A 21,109-nucleotide genomic window follows, 5' to 3' on the forward strand; every position below is an offset into this window, starting at 1 on the left:
ATGATTTTGCGTGTCAATGTGTTTACGCATGTATGTTTGTCGTCTTGTGAGTGTATTGAATATATTTTCTTCAGTTCCAGTAACAGCTGTCCGCGTCTTGTTTTTTTTGCCGCAAGGCGCTCGCACACACACATGCAAACGCACGGCAAGACACACACACACACACACACACACACACACACACACAAATTCACTTTTGAGCGCTCAGATAAATAAATTGAAATGCAGTAGGCAAAAGAATTAACTCAACTGTTGACACCACTACCAACACCACCACACAAATGCCAAATGCCAGCTTAACAGCCAACCAACCAGTCAGCCAGCTATGTAGCTGGCTAGTGAGCGTGAAGATAGTCTGTCTGCTGTTTGTCAGTACAGTAGAGTAATTTGAACTGCTGGAACGTACGTACGTGAAGCGCGCTTGCAACGGGTCTTCGGGGCAGGTTTCTCGCGAATAAATAGTTTTTTTTTTCTTATACTTTTGGGGTCCAACTTGCTAGCCATACTCGATTAAACGTTAACGCAATAACGGTACGATCAGTTAGAAAACGACATTTTTTGAAGTACTCGCGTTTTTGTAATCGGGATTAGTGGAAAATCCCGAGCTGCGGTCAAGCGGTGGAAGTAATTGTGCAAAACCGGAATTTCGCGAGCAGAGAATTTTCGATTTTTTTTTTTTCAACTTGACAAGTTAAATTAATTTATTAGCGTAAAATTAATGAGTGAAACGCAAAACAAAGGAAAGTTTAAAATTCATAAAATTTAATAAAAACAAAAAACTACGTAGAATAAAATTTAATATAAGAAATAAGGCGAAACTGGTTCTTACACTGAAATGCTGCCACTGCTTATGGCCTTTGTGAATGTTCAATGAGAAACGAATACCAATACCAATACATCCAAAAACAACAAAAAAGTAAAAAACAAAAAACTTGACAACAACACTCAATAACAGCCGTCAAAATCGACGTGTCGTTATGAAAACCGGACCTGAAGCGACTGAAATTCCAATGTTGACACAAAAATTTGTAAGAAATAAGAAGTAAATAAAAAAGCAGAAAGAAGTATTGAAATGACATTTAAAGCAAATAAAACACGAAATTAAAAAATTCAAATTTAAGCGGCAGCACCACAAAAATTAGCAATAGAAAAAATACAATACAAAAAATTGCAATACAAAAGCAAAAAACAAAAATAAAAAAAAAGTAAATCACAAATTCCAACGACACCCCCCAATACAAAACCAACAACAATAGCATTGTAGTTTTAAATGCAGTTACACCTAGAAAATCAACAAAATAAATTCAAATAAAAGCAAGGTGAGACGCTAGAAAAAATTCTACATAATTTGGTTTGCAAATTTCCTCAGCTAACAACAAAAACAACAAAAGAGCAGCGGAAAATCACAATCAAGCAACAACTAAACGAATTACAAAAACAAAACAAAAATTAAAAAGTTAACAATAGTTGAAACAAAAATTCCAGCGGCCAAATCAACCAACTCCTCTCAACTGGATATAACACACACATATGCACACAAACCCACACTCCTTCGCATAAATGGTAAATTGATTTAAGTTAAATTAGAAAAAAAAGTTAGTACACAACTAAACAAATGAAACTCTGCACGAAGCATGAAGACGAGGCGCTCACTCTAGCAACGCAAACATTCAAAGGCGAAAAACTCAAATCTCGACCAGAACTTTTGTCTGGAAAAAAGTTATCAGAGTAGCTCACCAAAGGCGCGTATGACGATTTGATTTGCACCTCTTTTTTTTTAATTTTTAGAGACACAATATTTTTTTTATTTTTTCTCTTTTTTTTATTTGCAAAAACTCGTTTCCCCACAGCGAGGAATCCAGCACCGATGCGGCGCACAGTTCAGCTGTTCAAGACATTTGCGCTCCGCTGTGCTGTGCTGCATTCCATGCTTCTTGCAGAGATTCATTTGTGTGGTTTAGAATGCCTCGTTGAGACACTGACACAAACAGCGAAGAGGTTGGAGTTGAAAAAAACTGAATAAAAATAAAAAATTAAATAAATTAATGAATAAAATATTTGTTGGATATGGCAGCAGAAACATTTTTGAACAGATGAATGCTGGTATAAGATGGATAAGAGTAGTTCAAAATAAAAACAGTAAAAAAAAACAAATGAAGATATCTCAAAAATTATTAGAAATCTTCTAAACACACAAAATAGTAGAATAAATATGAAAGGCAGAGAAATAAATTACAATTAGCAAGCAAATATAAGTGGAGAGTTTCTCATTTCCATAATTCATGTTTTCAAGTGAACAAATATATTAAATTAAATAAAATAATAAATAAAAAAATAAAATAAATTAAATAATAAAATAAAAAAAAATATATAAGTAAAATAATAAAATAAATAAATTCAATAAATCAACAAAATAAGTAAAATAAATAAAATAAATAAAATAAATAAAATAAATAAAATAAATAAAATAAAATAAAATAAAATAAAATAAATTAGTTGAATACACTAATTAAATAAATGAATCAAATAATAAAATAAATGAAATAATAAAAAAAATAAATTTAAAAAAATACTAAAGTAAATGTAATGAAATAATAAATATGAATTAAACAATAAAATAAATTTAATAAATAGATAAAAAATTAAATAAATAAAGTAAAATAAATAAATAAAATAAACGAAGTAATAAAAAATAATTAAATTAAATTAAAATTTATTAAAAAAAAAAATTAATATATGTATGTATTACGTAATAAAAAAAATTCATAAAATAATAAAAAAAAAATAAAAATAATAACAAAATAAAACATAAATTAAACAATAAAATAAATTTAATAAAATAAATCAAGTAATAAAGTATATGAAATAATAAAATAATTGAGTAAAATAATTAAAAATTAATCATATAACATAATGAGCTCTAGGGCAACACAACGGACCCAGCTTGCGGTCTATGTGGCACTCCGATGCGGGGTCACCCTTAAACCAACCAACCAACCAAAATAATTAAATAAATGAAGTAAAATAAATAAAGTAAACGAAATAAAAAAAATTAATATATATATTAAATAATAAAAAAAAAAATAAAAATAATAATAAAATAACTGAAATGAAAAAATAAATATAAATTAAACAATAAAATACATTTAATAAATAGATAAATAAGTAAATAAATAAAATAAAATAAATAAATAAAATAAATTAATGATATAAGTTAAATAAATTAATTAAATAAATGAAATAATAAAATGAATAAAATAAATAAATGAAATAATGAAACTAAAATAAATAAATTAAATAAATAATTCAAATAATAAAATGAATTAAATATATAAATAAAAGAATAAAATAAATTATTATAAATTAAAATTATTAATGAAATAAATGAATAAAATAAGTAAATAATTTATATATAAACGTTATCCTTTAGTGTACTTTGTCCTCTGCTATATACTCGTACACCTGTGTTCAAAATAATAGGAGCGTGACGAACCGCCAAGTTTCAACTTTTTTGTATAAAGTTGTTTCTGAATTTAATTTTTTTTTTCAATGTAGTGCATGCTGCAACAAAAAAACTGAAAATTTTAAGTTTATACAAAATTCACAAAAAAGTAATAAAATTAAAAAAAAAAAAAAAATGCAGCAAAATTTTCTACTTTTTATACAGAAAAATTTACACAAAAAAATTCTGGGTATGCAGTTTTATTGTCCATTTGATATTAGTCCAACAAAGTGTAAGTTTTAAGTGGCTTAAAATTCTCGTTTCGTTTTATATGGAAGAAAATTGTTAACATAGTAGGCAAGAAAAAAAAATTCTCAAAAATCCACGCAATTTTTGAACGACTTCAAACTTGCACTTTATTGCAACAAAATTAAATGAGCTACAGCAGCAAGTTGAAGTTTTCTGAAGATTCCAATTAAAAACTGAAAATTTTGATAGGAAATTTTTAAACTTGCTAAATTTTTGTGAATTTTGTACAAAATTTGGAGTTTTGAGTTATGTGGTTTTTATTGTTGTTAGAGTGCAAGTTAAAAGGGGTTTTTGATTTTTTATCATTTTTTATTTTTACCATCTTTTTAATTTATTTTTTCAAATTTTTTTTTTATAATTTTTTCAATTTGTTATTGTTTTTTTAACTATTTTTTTTAATTTATTTATTTTTTTATTACTTTTTCTTTTTAATTAATTTTTTATCATTTTTTTCTTTTTAATCTATTTTTTTATCATTTTTGGTTTCTATAAATGTTTTCCTTTTAATTTATTTTTTATCTTTTTTCGTTTTATTTTCATTTTTATAATTTTCTTCTTTCTAATTTATTTTTCTTTATCTTTTTTTATAATTTTTTTCTTTTTAATTTTCTTATCAGGTTTTTCTTTTAAATGTATTTTTTATCCTTTTTAATTTTTTTAAATTTTTTTTCGTTTTAATTTATTTTTAGCATTTTTCATAAATTTTTTTCTGATTTTTTTTAATAATTTTTTTCTTTTTATATTATATTATTTATTTTTGTCTTATTTTTTTTATCTTTGATAATTTTTCTCCCTTTAAATTATTTTGTTTTTATCTTTTTTTATCATTTTATAACTTTTTCCTTTTTCATTAATTTTTGTGTATTTTTTTTTTTTTTGCTCTTTCTGGCGATCTTATGCACCGCTTGTGGCGTATTTTCTCCATGTAACGAAAGTTTGACATTCGTTTAAATGGAAGAAAACAAAATTTTCAATTTCTTCAAAAGAACGAAAACAGTAATTAGACAAATTCTTATTCATTATTCGGAACAACCAGTACTTAGAAGGTGCATTGCCTGGTGAATACGAGAAGATGGCGAAGGACCTTCTAACTCATTATTTTCAAATATCTCTTGACAACATTTGCAATATGTGGCGGAGAGTTGTCATACTGCAATATCGACCGAATAGGTTTTGTATCGTTGATTTTGTAAAAACAAGTACTTTTGTCATCACTACAAAATATTTTAAACTTTTAAACCTTTTTTTTAAATTTTGTATAACAAAGACACTTTTCTATTTAACTGACTATTTGTCTGTGCTATCAGCTAAGCAGGCAATTAACACCTTTCTTGAAATCGCTCCCCATACTCTTGGCAACTCTCTTCATTCGTATTCTGCCGATTTAGTCAAGGTTTTAAGGCTTATCGCAAAGCTACGTGTCTGCTTAATGGACTTGTGCCAGTTGGGAAAAGAAATTAATAAACGTTTTAGTTTCTAACCTTGGCCGCTGGTAAGAAATTCGCCCCAAAGTTTAATTTTTTTAAATTTGGAGGTCAATACACCTGCAAATATCCTTATCAACGCCGCGCACGGCAGGCGTTCGATGGCAGAATTTTATTATGCGCAGCCTTAATTAAAATTGCAATTAATCAGCGTGAATGTGTCACACAACTTCCTGCATTTTTTATTTGTGACTTAAATATTTATTGCTCAACACAAATGCAAAGTGTATTTGCTTCAGCTTCACACATCTCGTATGTGCTTGCGCACGAGTTTTTTAATTATATGGAACCGCATTGTTTTTTTCGCCACATGCGCTTGATAACTGCCCAAAATCCTTGCCTCATTTATCAATGCATAAATTATACTAAATTTACTTTAATGCGTTCTCAAATTGTAAATTCACAAAAACTAAATAAACTGAATGACAAATGCGTGACAAAAATAAAATAAAGAAATGCAAAAATAAAATAAAGAAATAAAAAAATAAAATGAAAAGTAAAATTAAAAATTAAATAAAAAGTAAAATTGAAAAAAGAAATTTAAATTCGAAGTAAAGAGTGAGTTTCAAAAGTCGACTGTCAACAAATTGGTTGCTAATTCTTTTATGCTTTTGTTTCCTTTTTTAGTACTCTGCCTATTTATTCAAAAATTTTAATGTCACTTTAAATATTCGAGTTAGATTTTTATGAATCGGCTGTTGAGGTTTCACTTGTTCGTTTGACTGTCTAACCCAGCTGGCTAGCAAGCAACTGACCAGCTTGAATTAGTGAAATCAGCTGATTTGAGCTAATTTGCTCTTACGATTGAGAGACTACAAATGTTGTACCCAAGAATGATAGAAACAAGATTGCGCCCATCAGAGAGTGTGTGACGTCACGTTTGCCAAGTTGTGCAGTGTTGCCAACCATTTGCTTTTCACAATAAATTTAGTGCTTTTTTACATCCAAAATTCGAAAATTTTTAAGTTTGGTGTTTCTTTCTTTTTGTTTTTAATTTAAAGCTACCGAAACTGTAAGTTAAAAGAAAACTATTGTATAACAAAAGAATGTTAAAAAGGTCACTCTGAGCAGATTTTAGTGCTACTGAAAATCTGTTGATTCTTATAAAGTTTGATATTTTGAAAGTGCAAATTTAATTTTTTGCTCATTTTAAGTTATGGCAAGATTATTAAATGTTCTTCTCTCAACACTTCTCAACATTGAACACCTTTTTACACATTTTAAAAAGCGTTTGCATTTACTGAATGCGAATTGAAACCATAGAGGTGTAATCGTTTTTTCCAGTCATCAATTCTTAGTGGGGCATAGGGTGTATTCATAGTAAAAATTAACAAAAAAATACCAGAAAATACTAAAAAAACCATAACGACATTTTTACAAAACGAGTGACTTATCTTGTGGCATAACCTCAAATATAGCAAAAAACGTCGTTCCCTTAACAAAAAAAAAAACCCATAAATTAAATTGTACACAAGCATAACACATTTATTAAAAAAAAAACGCACATTTTAAAGACAATTTGTCACGCACACAAAGTTCTTTAAGTGATTCAATAAAAATTTGGTATTTTATTTTCTTTAAATGGGCATTTTAGTGCGTTTTTATATCCAAAGCTAGGCAACACTGCAGTAGCGAGAGAGAGAGATTTCACTGCTGAAAGCAGAAGAACACCAACAACAACCGCAATCGCGGGCAATGCGACCAGATGTTAAAAAAAGTAAAGCTAAATAAAACTGAGTGAATTATCAAACGAATTTTTTGAAAATGTATATTTTACAAAATTATAAACATTACTTTTAATTAGAATAGGCTAGACAAATGTAGTTGGGTTAAAGTCCCACACCACGGCTTTGGCCATAGGCTTTTGATGCTTCCCCTCCTCCACAAAACAAAAACAAAAAAACACAAAAAAAGAATTGTCGCTATGTCAATATGTACATTATGAGCTTTACAATATTTTTGTATGTTAAAATTTGAAACTGTACAATTTAAATACGCAACTTTTTATTTTAACTCTTAATCGTAACTGTTTTAAATTTAACCGTCTGATAACTTTAACTGATGAAACTGGAAAATACTTTGCTAGTTTCATCGCATAGTTCAAAATTTTTGTATATAAATGTTACAAAAATGTTGCGCGGTTACAAAGTTTCCCACTTGGCTAATATCGATAGCAATTTCACCTTATGTCTGCTCACTTGACCGCCACCAATTTTCCACATGTATGCGTATGCATGGACACACACAAGCGTATGTATTTGTAGTCGATTTTTACGCTCGCTCACCTCATCGTCCCACTTTTTATGCCCTTTCCAATCCAAAATGCACCTGTGTATGTACCCAAACACGTACTCTAATACACACATGCAAGTACATAACTACCACAACGACATTTAACACGTGTGCAACCCTGAACGTTGTTGTTACGCGTTAATTGCATTTTTTGTTTATATTCTCATTTTTGCTCTTTCATTTATTTTTATTGTTTTTATCGTGTTTTTTTAAGTTCTTTTTTTTTTTTTTTTTTTTGTATATCTATTTTTATTTTTATTTTTTGTTGTTTTTAGTGTCTTCTGTGCTCATTTTAATGTTGCTATTTTCTTAACTGACTTTCAAAGTGGCTTTTGTGGCACTTCGTGTGGTTATGACGAAATGTGCTCCTTAACTACTTGTTGTTGTATTTGTAATTGCTGCTGAATTAAAGTGCAATATTTGCAAAGTAATGAAGTTTATTTGCCTCACACTGCGCTTGTCGGCAAACAAGAGTCAACGGCGACCACCTTCAATGCTATTGATGAGTGGCAAATGTAATTAAAAGTTGAAAATATTTTTTTTTTCTTTTTTTTTTTTGCTTTTGCTAACGCTAATGAATAGAGAGATACAAGCATATATGCATGGCTGGGCGCGCCTAGGTGCGATTTTTGTTGGAAATGCAAAGGGAGTGGATTGGTTTTAGTTGTTCCATTGTATTTTCTTTGATTTTCTGAGAAACGCTTTTCATATCACCTGCTAATCATGGGTGCAGTGAATGATGATTTCTTTTTATTAATGATCTGATGATCTAGCAGGCCCATATTTTGAGACATTTTCCTCATATAATTGAGAAATAAAAATTGGGGTCATCCTGAATCCTGAATATAAACGAAACTGGACTTCAAATGCGATTTGCGAAATATGTCGTTTCTGGTGGTACCTATCAAGATTCTCATTCTAAAATGGAGATAAAAAAGTCAATATATTCATAGATATAGACACATTTCCATTACGCCCACGAGCAAGGTGTAAAGTCACAGAAGGCGGCCAAAAATAGTTCTGCTGTCTATAAACTTAGTAAAATAAAGAGAATAATCAGAAAAATCAAAGTGGCGAAGAGAACGGCCGCAGAAATGGTGGTTAGACCGCGTTGAGGGGCATAGAACTGACCAACCATCGTAGTCTGGCAACGGAACGAGATGCATGGAGAAGAATTGTGCAACTGTAGTGCCATTAATGATGATGCTATTTTTCTTTTGAGTTCTAAATTTTTTGTATAATATATTTTATTTTTTTTTTTTGTTCTATTCTATTCAATTTGAAGTAATTCAATTTAATTTTGTTTTATTTTTATTTAATTGATACAATATAATTTACTTAAATTTAATTTATTTTGTTTTTTATTTCATTTGATTTTTTTAATATATTGTTTTCTTTATTTTTATTTAACTTAATTTTAGTTTAATTTAAATAACTTTTTTTTTATTATTTTTTTTTTTTTTCATTCCTAAAATAAATAAATAATTGGCGCGTACACTTCTGTTAGGTGCTTGGCCGAGCTCCTCCTCCTATTTGTGGTGTGCGTGTTGATGTTGTTCCACAAATGGAGGGACCTACAGTTTCAAGCCGACTCCGAACGGCAGATATTTTTATGAGGAGCTTTTTCATGGCAGAAATACACTCGGAGGTTTGCCATTGCCTGCCGAGGGGCGACCGTTATTAGAAAAATGTTTTTATTAATTTTGGTTTCACCGAGATTCGAACTAACGATCTCTCTGTGAATTCCGCATGGTAGTCACGCACCAACCCATTCGGCTACGGCGGCCGCCCAAAAAAAAAAATACTTTTTAATATTTTCGCATTTTTTTTTAAATATTTTCTTAATTTAATTCTTAGTTTTTTATGTATAACTTTGTTCCATTTTATTCAATTTAATTTATTTTGTTTAATTTAATTTAATTTAATATATTATAAATAACAATATTTTACTTAATTTCACTTTCTTTGACTTAGTTTCGTTCTATTTTCATTTACTTTATTTAATTATATATTTTTAATATTTTAAGCTGATTTTTTATAAATTCTTTCCATTCTATTCAATTTAATTTAATTCGTATTATTAAATATTAAATAAAACATTAAAATATATAATGAAAGAAAGTAAATGAAAATTATTTTAATTTGTATATTTTTTTCTTTCTACTTTTATTTATTTCATTTCATTCTATTCTTTTTAAATATTTTCAGCTCTTAAATTTTTTTTATATTACCTTTTCTCCACTTTATTCTATTTAAATTAATTGAATTTAATATAATTTATTTACATTTCTTTTATTTCCTTCTATTTCTTAGTATTTAAACTATTAAAACATTTTTTACATTTAATTTGTTCCATTCATTCATCTTTTTTTGTATTTATGATTATATTTTCTGTTTTATTTATTTTATTTCTTTCATTTAATTAATTTATTTCATCTTACCTTATTTCATTCTGCTTTTGTAATATTTTGAGTTACTTTCTTTCTTATATTTTATATTTTTCTTATTCAATTTAATTTAGTTTTATTATTAATGTATCTTTAAATTATTTAAATTAATTAATTTAAATTACCGTTTTTCCATTTTATTTTATTATATTTTATTTTACAATATTTTAAATATTTTTTATATATTTGATTTTGTTTCTTTTTATTCCAATTTTGTTGTTTTTCTATTTTTTTAATTTGTAGATTTATTATTGTGCTCCATTTCATACAACTTATTTCATTATATTTAGCTTAATTTTATTTTATTTTCACTTATTTTATTTCATTTTAGTTCTTTGGTTTCTTTATTTTTTCAATTTTTTTTTATCGCATACTATTCAAATTAATTTTATTTGATTTTTTTTTTTATATATATTATTTGGATCCATTTCAATAAATTTAATTTATTTTATTTAGCTTAATTATATTTTATTTTAATTTACTTTAAATAATGTCATTAATTAATTACTTTATTTATATGAAATATAATTACCAAAGATTATTTTTCACTACTGAGGCAACAGCAACGGCTATGTATCGGCGCTAATTTGATTTAGCTTCATTTAATTAATTTATTTTATTTACTTTTATTCCATATCTACCTAAATTTACCTTCGTACATACACATTATACGTGTATACACACATACCCACACACACACACGCATACGTATCCACGAATATATACATTTAGCATTCTCGTGCCATAATCCAACTCAAACCCGAACAATGCCACTAAAATGCGCTTACATAAATGTCAGAAAATTGCGCACACACACGCGTACACACATCCATGAATATTACATAAACACATACATTCACAATACATACATTCAGCTTGCAGCCAGCTAAATTCTTGCTAAGCAAAACCAGTTCTTGCAGCCGTAAACTCAGCTCCAACTCGTCAGCCGTTCCTATGCAATTGCCAATTTCTTTCGCTTGGCTCCAATGTCTGCTCTGCAGCTTTATTCATTTATAAAAATAAGAATTCTTATGCTGCTTCAACTATTGTATTTCTTCTCTTTCCATCTGTGAATCATTAGAGTGCAACTTTCAATTCACGACTGTTGCTGAAGATGTTGTAGTTTCTGCATTTACTCGCGCCGTTCCCCATTACTTATCTTTTATTGCTCTGGTTTGGCGTTTTGTTCTTTGGTGTTTGCATAACTTGTCTGTTTCTGCTGTATTTCACATCCGTTCGTGGCATAGAGATATTTTTTTTCTTCTTAAATTCTTCCACTTACTTGTAATGCGAGCTGTGCGAGCGAAAGTCCAGTTAAAAAAACAAAAAACAAGGCAGGTGAGAGGGAAGCTTAGAATTCTTGTTTAATTTATGAAAAGCGGGAGACAAATGCAAAAATTACTTCATTCTTTCCAACACCAAATGCGCATACATACATACATACATACATACATATATACATACATACATACATACATATATACATACATACATATATAATATATACAAGACCTCTCGCATATTTGTGCTAAGCTACCATTTCCTCTTGGTCTGCATGAACTTTTAAATTGTCTCAGCTGACTTTGTGGCCCCTTTGGATGCCACTCTGCCAATCAAAGCGCAAAGTATCTTAGTTCCTTTTACTTTTCCAACTGTGAATCTTCGTTCGCCTTGTTATTTCTTCAAGTCAAGTTATGGCAAGTTAATTTTTAATCTGTGTGCAAGATCTTTTAAACAGCGAACTGTCATAAAGTCCAACAATTAACTGAACGCCCAACTAAAAGCGCATCATCAGTCGCATTGTTAAATGTTCTATGCCTGGCTGCTGATTTGTCTTCTGGTGCCGGTAGAAGCAGAAGTTAAGTATCGACATCAGACTGCTAAACAAATCTTCCCAACATTGGCAAGAAGTCATTACACGGACTGTGATTGGCGAAATATTGTCAGGCGGCAGTCAACAGCTTAAGTTGGGCGTTTAATGTGACCAGCCACAGTGGTGCATATGCCGCGCGATTCTCAGAAATTCACAGCGATTCACGACTATTCATTACTATTGCTGCTTGTTTACAAATGTTTATGGCTTTGATGTAATTGCACTGATAAGATAATGGGTGTTTTATGCGAACACTATTTGTTAATCTGACGACAGGACAATTAAAAGTGAAAGGAGACTGGGCTCTTTCAGCAGCTAGCCTTGTTAAAGTATTGTATTCGGAGACAAATATTAAAGCACTTACACTAAGTGGGATTCTTATTTGTTGAAGCAATGAATAGGGTTACCCTAAAGTTATTGACGTCTTGCGAGTCTCTCTGACTCTAATTTTAGGGCTGAAATTGAAAAGTCGAAGATGACACTTTCGGTCCTCAATTAAACCAATTTTAATCGTTAGTAGGCTCCCAAGTGAATCTTTCTTCTTCTTCTTCTTAATTGGGGCGATAACGGCTTACGCGATTTTGCCCGAGTTTAACAAAGCGCGCCAGTCGTTTCTGTCTCGTGCTAATCGGCACCAGTTGGACACACCAAGTGAAGCCAAGTCCATCTCCACCTGATTTTCCCAACGCAGAGGAGGCCTTTCTCTGCTATCATCAGCTGGATCTGAGTGAATCTTTCTACACCTTATAAAAAACCTTTTTACAAAGACTTAAAGTTTCAAGGGTCTTATTGTGCACAAATTGATGCCGAATATAGTTTTTAGCTTCAGAGGTCCATAGGAAAATCTTGCAAGCACTTTTTTTCAGAAGGTTATAACCATTATTTTTCTTTAATAAATTTTATAAAAATTCATCATCATTTGGTGCTCTGCGTGAGTTTTGGCCTACTGCACAAAATTCCTCCATTTGCGCCGATCCTTGGTTGATTCCTTCCAGTTGTTGGACTTGAGTTTCCCCATATCGTCTTCTAGTTCATCCATCCATCCTGATCTTGGTCTGCTTCTTGCTTTCGTTGCAAATGTGTTAGGGTCAATCAGTTTTCGTTGAGCTCTCGTGGCGTTCATTCTCATGATATGGCCTAGCCATTTTAGTCTTTGAGCTTTGATGAACCGCACAACATTTTTCCCTCCTATAAGTTGGCCCAGTTCATGGTTTCCGTCTTGTACGCCATTCACCGTTGTCTTTGACATCACCAAGGCTTCGAGGCTAATCTCGAAATGTTTCTCTCGAATACCTGGAGTTTATTTTTGTCTTTTTCACTTATTGTCCAAGACTTCGATCCGTAGCAAAGAACTGGTCGGACTATAGTGAAATTTTCCAAGGTTTATTCAGCAGATTCTGCAGCTTTCAAAAGTTTAACAAAGTGAGTATAATGCTCTATATGTTGCTTGTATTCTCTCATCGAAAGGACAGTTAGAGAGGAAAAATGTTCTATAAAAATATTTTAGATAAAATTTTATTAAGGGTCGCGGAAGGTGAAAAATTCCTGCACATGAAAACGAGCGTCCCTGAAATGTCTGCCGGTCCAAAAAATGTACTTATAGAGTTTTGATGAGGTCAGACCAAAGTCACTAGATAAATAATAGCTGATTTCGCAGGCTCCATAGAATATCAGCTCAGTTTAGCACTTTTGAAATGCTTCCAGTTCTTCTATGTACTTTTGTAGAAGATGTAGTTATATTCGAATTGGCTTTAAATATACAAGAATGTAAAGAGCAAATGTTGTATTCCCTGAGTGAGCAGTTAAAAATATCTCTCAACATATTTGAATTGCAGCTTCCAACAAATACGAGTACTTCGTAGAATGATCAACAGAGAGTAGCTCTTTGTTCTCTCAGTGAAACTTTCTTGATGGTCTCAAAGCACTTGAGCCCTTGACCTGGTGTGTGTATCTATTTTAAAGGCTTTCATCCATGAACAACTCACGGCGATCTGAATACGACTTTATGGCAGTTCTGTCACTTTTCTTTGCGTGGTCACTTTAATTTAAGTTAACGAAGCTTTTGATTTACGCCCATAGCTATCCCATTTTAATCAGTGCAGAAATAGAGAGGCGATTCCTGAGCTTAGAAGAATCTGCGACTCTAAAGACTAGAACAATCTGCGGTAAAATAAATTTCTTTACTTTTAATTCGTGGTTTGACACTGAGGCCCGAGAACTGCCACTTTGCACCGAATTTTCTCTTGACCATAAATTAAAATATTTTTTAATTTGGACCAGTGAGGCAGCCGCATAATTTATTATGGTCATTTACCATATCAACCAACTCTCTGAGCTCAGAATTGCGCGTACGTTCTCTATTGGGTATTTGGCCGAGCTCTTCCCCTTTGTCGCACAAATGGAGGCACCTCAAGTTTTATATCGCCTCCGAACGGGAGATGGTTTTCATGCGAAGTTCTTTCATGGCAAAAATACACTCGGAGGTTTGTCATGGCCTGCCGAGAGGCGACCGCTATTAGAAAAAAACTTCATCTATCATTTGGTGTTTCATGTTTTGGAGTTTCGAATCCGAGCTCCAACGAGTGGTAGTCCCGCGCCAATCCATTCAGCTACGGCGGCCGCTTAGTTATGTTGCGGGTAATAAAAGCATCTAGCGCTGCTCCCCAGTTCCCTAAAAACTATATTTGTGGCTCCGACAAGCCAGTAGGTACCTACAAAAACTCAAAGGGCTTTATTTGGCTCTCTCTATTTCATCAAGGATTTAAGGCAGGTTTCACAGACCAGAATCGCTATGTTAGCGCAACAACATTCTGAACGTGTTGGGTTGCGTATTAATGCTGGAAAATCGAAATCTATGGTTATTAATGATACTCGGCCTGGCGTTTTTACGCTGCACGTCAACCTATCGAAATGAAAATAAATGTACCTACTTAGGTAGCCAAGTCAGCCCAGATGGCGGCACAATTGCAGACATCGAGAACAGGTCGTCTTGAAAGCCAGGTCGTCTTTTGTCACACTTCAAAGCTGATGGTACTCTATGCAGTTGACTAAGGATTTTTAACTCAAATGTTAAGTATGTGCTATTGTATGGCTGTGAAACTGGGTCTGTAGCGGTCTCAACCACAAAAAAAATTCACACTTGTATAAATTGCTGCGTTAGAGCCATTCTGCATATCTGGTGGCCTGATAACTGGATATCGAATGAAGAGCTTCTTACTCGACGTGATCAAAGACCAAGATTGAGATTCGCGTACAAAAATGGAAGTGGCTTGGTCACACAATCCGTAAACCTGCTACTGACGTCAACAGAATGTCATTGGACTGGAACCCGCAAGGCTCTCTTCGTAGAGCACGACCAAAAGAAACTTGGAGGTGAAGCCTATTTAATGCAATCACGACTGTTGACGATTCGTTCATGTGGCCATAGATAAAGTTGAGCGCTGCAAATCGACCCCAATGGAACGTATTTGTTTCGGCACTTTGCGCCCCCGGCCGGCGCTCCAGCAAATAATAATAATAAATGCTCCCTCTGCAGAATTTTATTAACACCAGGCAGCTGTTTGCTATTCCCAATTTCAATTAGTCCTCTTTTCTCTATCGTTTTTTTCGCTCGCAAAGGAAGGCTCCTTTACTCAACGGCTTGAGTATGCAGCTTCAGTCAGTAACTTAATATTTAAATTTATCATCTCTGTTAAGGTTCTATAGGCAATGTATTAGGAAGCAATGTATCAAGTTCTGTGAGTGAAATAGCGTGTCTAAGTGAGTTTCTCATTTACAGATGTGACCCAATCTAGACTTATTAGGTAAGGTTAGGTTAACCCGGCTGGCATTAAGCCATGCATAGACCTTTCGGACCTCAGTAATACCAGACGGAGACTGGCCTCTATTAAGATTTAAAGTAAACGTCATGTAGGATGTCAATGCTTTTAGCAAATCTAAGCAGCGCCGGAAGATCTATTTTTGAGATATCCTCCTGACGCTCACGCTGTGGGGCTTGCAGGCATGTTGAGCATATTTTTGATAATGTCGGACAAAGCTAAAGATATGTTATATTCAATTTAACGTATTTGTGTGTATGTACCGTTTTATATGAAGAATTAATAATGAAGCCCAATTTAATTCTTAGAACTTTCAGCGATTTAACCATTTCAAATAATTTCAAGTTAAAATTACGTTTCCCATAAACTTTATTGCCCTCCTACATTAGCCCTCATACATTCCGAAGGGATCCAAAACATTTTCATTTTTTCGTTAATTTTTTAGCCACTTACAGTTACTTTTCAGAATTCCAAATAATGCCAAATTGAAAGAAAATATTTGCCTTCTTCATGCTTGTATTTGTTTGCTGCAAACTCTTGTCTTGGCACACCAACTCATGCCACTCAGTTCAATTCCATTCAAAAGATGAAATTCGATTCAATATTTTTTTGCACTTAAGCAAGCGCGTGACCTTGCGGCCGCGTCGCCAGTATCAATAATGAGGTTATTGGCTGTGGCGCCTAAAAGTCGACTAACTTCAATTTCACACAACCGTTCATTTGCTTCGTGGCGTAGTGTTGTTGAGACTTTGTGTGGAAGGTACTATGCGTGCTGAAAGCATGAATGTTTGTTTTGGTTTGAGTGGATATGTCTTGCCGTCAGCAAATACTCCAACAACACTTGCGAGAACATTGCGGCGGTGTGAAGCGCGTTTGTTGTGCTGTTTCCAAGGTAAACCCGTACTTTATTAGCAAATGCGGAGAGTAATGTTAAGTGGGAAGTGGAAATCGAAAATAAATTTACCAAAAAAAAAGTAGTTTGTACGGAGATATTTTTGGAAATTACCAGAAAATGACTTATTCAAATAACACCTCAAAATTGCTGTGTATATTTTTAGTAATTTCAAGCACCTTCAGTTACAAAGTGCAAGGTTGCCGAAAAAAGATAAAGCGCTCACTTGGCATATTTCTAGGCGTTGCAGTGCCATATTTTCCAAATTACCTGTTCTCCACTAATTTTACATATATTTTACAGCACCTCTTTAGTTTTAGCTATGAAAGGCTCCCTATATTTTAGTTGAACTGGCAGTGACTCGCATGTAGAATTTACTATAGTCGTATGTGGACCAATTACATGTTGACCTGCACTTGTTGGGTTTCCCAGTGACATTTCCGCGTACCTTACCAATTGTTCGCTACCGACCGGACGCTCAGCAGTGCATTCAACGGTCATTGCTTTGGTTTCGTACTGTACTGTCACCAACCTTTATCATATCGATTTCCAAGTAATTTCAGCACGAAATTTACGTTTACTGTCGCGCGTATGCGAGGCACCTACAAACACATGCATACTTGTGCACATGCAATAAAGAATAGGCGGGCGAAAATAAGGGGATTGCGTGTTGAAAATACTGAGTCAAAGAGAACCGCTCGATTGCGGTATGAATGAGTGAGAGAATGTAGGCATCATTGGTATCATTAACACGACAACAATGGGGTTGACATCACGCAACGCGCCGAGATCTATGGAAAAGCTGATATTTTGCTATTAAAAGTACATATTTTTTGTATCAAATTCATGCTAAATCTATGGGTATCCGGAAGTTGGCTGGATCGTATCTGTCATACATTTTACCATCTGTTAAGAATAGCTCAGCTGACTAGACCTTCCCGAGACAGCACTTCAGTTGGATGAGTTCCTTCATGCGCTCCACCATTGACCTGCTAGCTGTGTTGTCAATAATTGGCTCCAGGTGATGTACGATGAGGATAAGTTATTTGCATTGGGACCATTAGCTTGAGCTTTTCATGTAGATAGCAGAATTCCCCACCTAATTTATGAGAAACTGAACTTTAACTAATTTTATTATACAAAAAGAATTTTATATTAACTTCGCACATAACTACAAAAATACAATTTGCTACTTCAGTTAAGTGAATTACTTTCGCTTTAAAGCTATAAAAGTCATTCGGTCATGTGAAAGCTTTTATGAATAAAGCTTTCATGCGTGTGAAAGCTTCAAGGAATATAAATTATTTGCTCTTTAAGTGGAAATAAAACTTACTTTCAAGTAACTCAATAAGTCATATGAAAGCTTCAATGAATAAAAGTTACTTGTTATTTAGGTTGAGATACAGTTTACTTTTAATTAAATCAATAAATAATAATATAAGATATACTAATAAAGCTTTCGTGAGTATGATATTAAATCTATAAGCTATTCGATTGCATTTTGCATGATTTTTGAGAATTTTTGCGCTGCTAATGCTGGGTGACTTTCTTTCATACAAAAAAATTCCAAGCAGTCGTTATAAGGAGAAAATGGACAAGCTCTCGTCTAAGAGCTAACATGCTTTAGACTCTAAAAACTTGAAGTAACTGAATTTTACAAATCATTTTTCTTCAGCCATATTAAAACTTTTCCCGTATTGCTTTTGTGAGCTTTTTGAACTGGTCAATTTCAAAGTGGAATTAAATTTTTAAATCATCATTTTTAAAATTAATGTTAATATTGAGCTACTTCCCACTTCTTCTTCTTCTTAATTGGCGCGATAACCGCTTACGCGATTTTGGCCGAGATTAACAAAGCGCGCCAGTCGTTTCTCTCTCGTGCTAACCGGCGCCAATTGGACACACCAAGTGAAGCCAAGTCCTTCTCCACTTCCCACTACGTTCTGTAAATTTTCCAAAAAATTATTATTAAAAATTTTGATAAAATATTTTAAAAGTTTTAATAAAAAAAAATGAACAAATTTTAAATGAAAAATTCAAAAATTTGATACAAAATTTTGATAAAAAAAATTTTCAAAAAATTTCATAAAAATTTTGGTCAAAAAATTTAAAATTCTTTCTTAAAAAATTTAGAAGTTTTGATAAAAGAAATGAACAAGATTTGATACAATAATTCACAAATTTGATAAAAAAATTTAGAAATTTTGATAAAAAAATCTAAAAAATTTTAAAATTTTGTTTAAGAATTTGAGAAGTTTTGATAAAAAATGAACAAATTTTCATAAAAAAATTCACAAATTTTATAAAAAAGTTTGATAAAAAATTTGTGAAAACTTGAATTTGGTTGAATTTTTTTGAAATCTTTAAGAGCTAGTGCTATTGAATGAACTCCATTGTTTTTTAAAGTAATAAAAAGTTTTTAACATAAAAATCATCATAAATATTGTAAGAATAATTTATTATATTTCTAATAATATAAAAAAAACTATTTTAACCATTTGGCTGCTAGTACCCCTTTTTAGTAAAGAGATATCAGTATTATGTGTATACCTAATAAATAATGATAATAACATAAAGCTTCCAATCAAATGAAAGCTCATAAAAGCACGGCTTTCATGGACATGAAAGCTCAGAAAAATATGCATAAAGCTTTAATTATATTGAATTGAAAAAATTTCGACTACGGGAAAGCTTATATTTCCCTTCTTCTTTATTGGCGCGACAACCGTTTAGGCGATTGTGGGAGGAAGCTTTCCTCCTCTTCTGCTATCACCAGCTGACACCGCATAGAATACTTTCAGACCCGGAGACCCATTCGGATGATATAACCCCGCCAACCAAGTTGCTGGATCTTTATTTGCTGCACTATGTCTATGTCATCGTAAAGCTCATACAGCTCATTGTTGCATCGTCTCCGACACTTCCCGTCACCAACGTGAAAGGCCTTATAAAGTGTTAGTTTTGTTTTGAAGCTTTTGAAGGTTTATAGTTAGGTGAGGTTAAATGATTGACCAAAGAAAGCATTCACTTGGGCGAAAAAAAGGTATAGTACTGACTCGTTTTATTTAAATTTTCTACAAAGCTTTCATTCAAAGAAGAAGAAGAATGCTTGACTGTATTGGCATGAAAGCTCCGCAAAGTGTCATTCTATGTAATCGGTGAATAACAAAACTCCCGTTCAACACAACGCCAATTAATCGTGCACCGTCACAGATGCACGTCACCGTCAGCTGCCTGTCATTGTTGCGGTTTCACCTGAGCTCAAAAAGCTAGGAATCAGAGCATGTTTTGCGCAAATGAAAAACAAAGCAACAAATAAAATCAAACAAAATTTGTACTGGAAAAACAACAACAAAAATAAAAACAATGCGCCATGCTTCGATGCGCAAATGAGTCAGCCAGGTACACGACTGTGGCACTAACACTAATCATCGAGGCAATTATTAGTTCGAATAATGGCTTTTACAATGTCTCGATGAAAATTGCATGCCAAATGGTGATGGTGTGACCGACCGAGTCGGGTGGTTGAGCGATTGAGTGACTGATGAAAAGGTTGTAAATTTAGTGAGGGAATTCGATTGAAATGTAAAAGTTCACAATTATCTGATGAACGAGCGGATTTCTCTATGCGATTTTGATATTAACTGATTTTTTTTATTGTTTTTGTTTTCTGTTGCTAATTGTTGGCATATGCATGCATATGTATATGTATGTGTCTTTAATTTGTTTAATTACGCTAGGCAGCAAAATAGAAAATAATTAAAAAAAAAACAATTAATGCTAAATAAATGTTAAATTTTTTTACAAAATATACTTTTTTAATATAATTTTTTTTATCAAAATACAGAACATTCAACTACAAGGCCAATATAAATCGAAGCTTAAAAATTTATGCAATGTAAAAAAAAATTACATATTTTAATCAAAATTTCAAACCTTTTAATCGGAATTTAATTTGTAGTATATGCATGTGTATGTGTTTAATTACACTAGGCAGCAAAATCAAAAACAAAAAATAAATACAAATATTAAAAAAATTATAATTAAAAAAAAAATAAAAATTATTGCTAAATAAATATTTAATTACTTTATAAAATACCCTTTTTTTAATAATTTTTTTTTGTTCTGTATTAAAATACATTAAATTCTACTACAAGACCAATATAAATCAAAGTTTAAAAATTTATGCAATTGAAAAAAAAAATTTACATATTTTAATAAAAATTTCAAGCTTCGTAATCAGAGTTAAAAAAAATTTGGGTATGCAGTTTTATATCCCGTTGAATTTCAGTGTAACAAAGTGCAAGTTTGAATTGGCTAAAAATATTCCATTACGAGTTGCTGTTATTTTTTCTGAAGTAGTTCGATCTGAAAATCACTAAAAATAAAAAATAAAAAAATAAGAAATATTTTATGGTAGCACGATTTTTTTAATTTTCACTTCAGCTAAGGCATGTATATGTTAATATCTTAAGTCACGCTTATCTGCTTATGCTGACTCATATGTCAATCCGCAGAAATAATAATAGACTTCAATTCATGAAATAGAAAT

At 31.8% G+C, this 21,109-nt stretch overlaps 1 protein-coding gene across 3 annotated transcripts in view; it reads left to right on the forward strand.

Moving 5' to 3' along the window:
• Positions 1-21,109, forward strand: part of LOC128864311 (protein numb) — a 147,252-nt gene that overhangs the window by 69,831 nt on the left and 56,312 nt on the right. The window contains exon 1 of one of the 3 annotated variants that reach the window (XM_054103914.1): positions 348-1,563. The exons of 1 other annotated variant lie outside the window; for it this stretch is intronic. The gene's annotated coding sequence lies outside the window, so the exon portion shown is untranslated. Of the gene's footprint in view, positions 1-347; positions 1,564-21,109 lie in introns of those variants that run through there. One more of the 3 variants, XM_054103915.1, reaches the window with a different exon arrangement.

The sequence above is a fragment of the Anastrepha ludens genome, chromosome 5 (assembly GCF_028408465.1).
Source record: "Anastrepha ludens isolate Willacy chromosome 5, idAnaLude1.1, whole genome shotgun sequence".
Classification (NCBI taxonomy): Eukaryota; Metazoa; Arthropoda; class Insecta; order Diptera; family Tephritidae; genus Anastrepha; species Anastrepha ludens.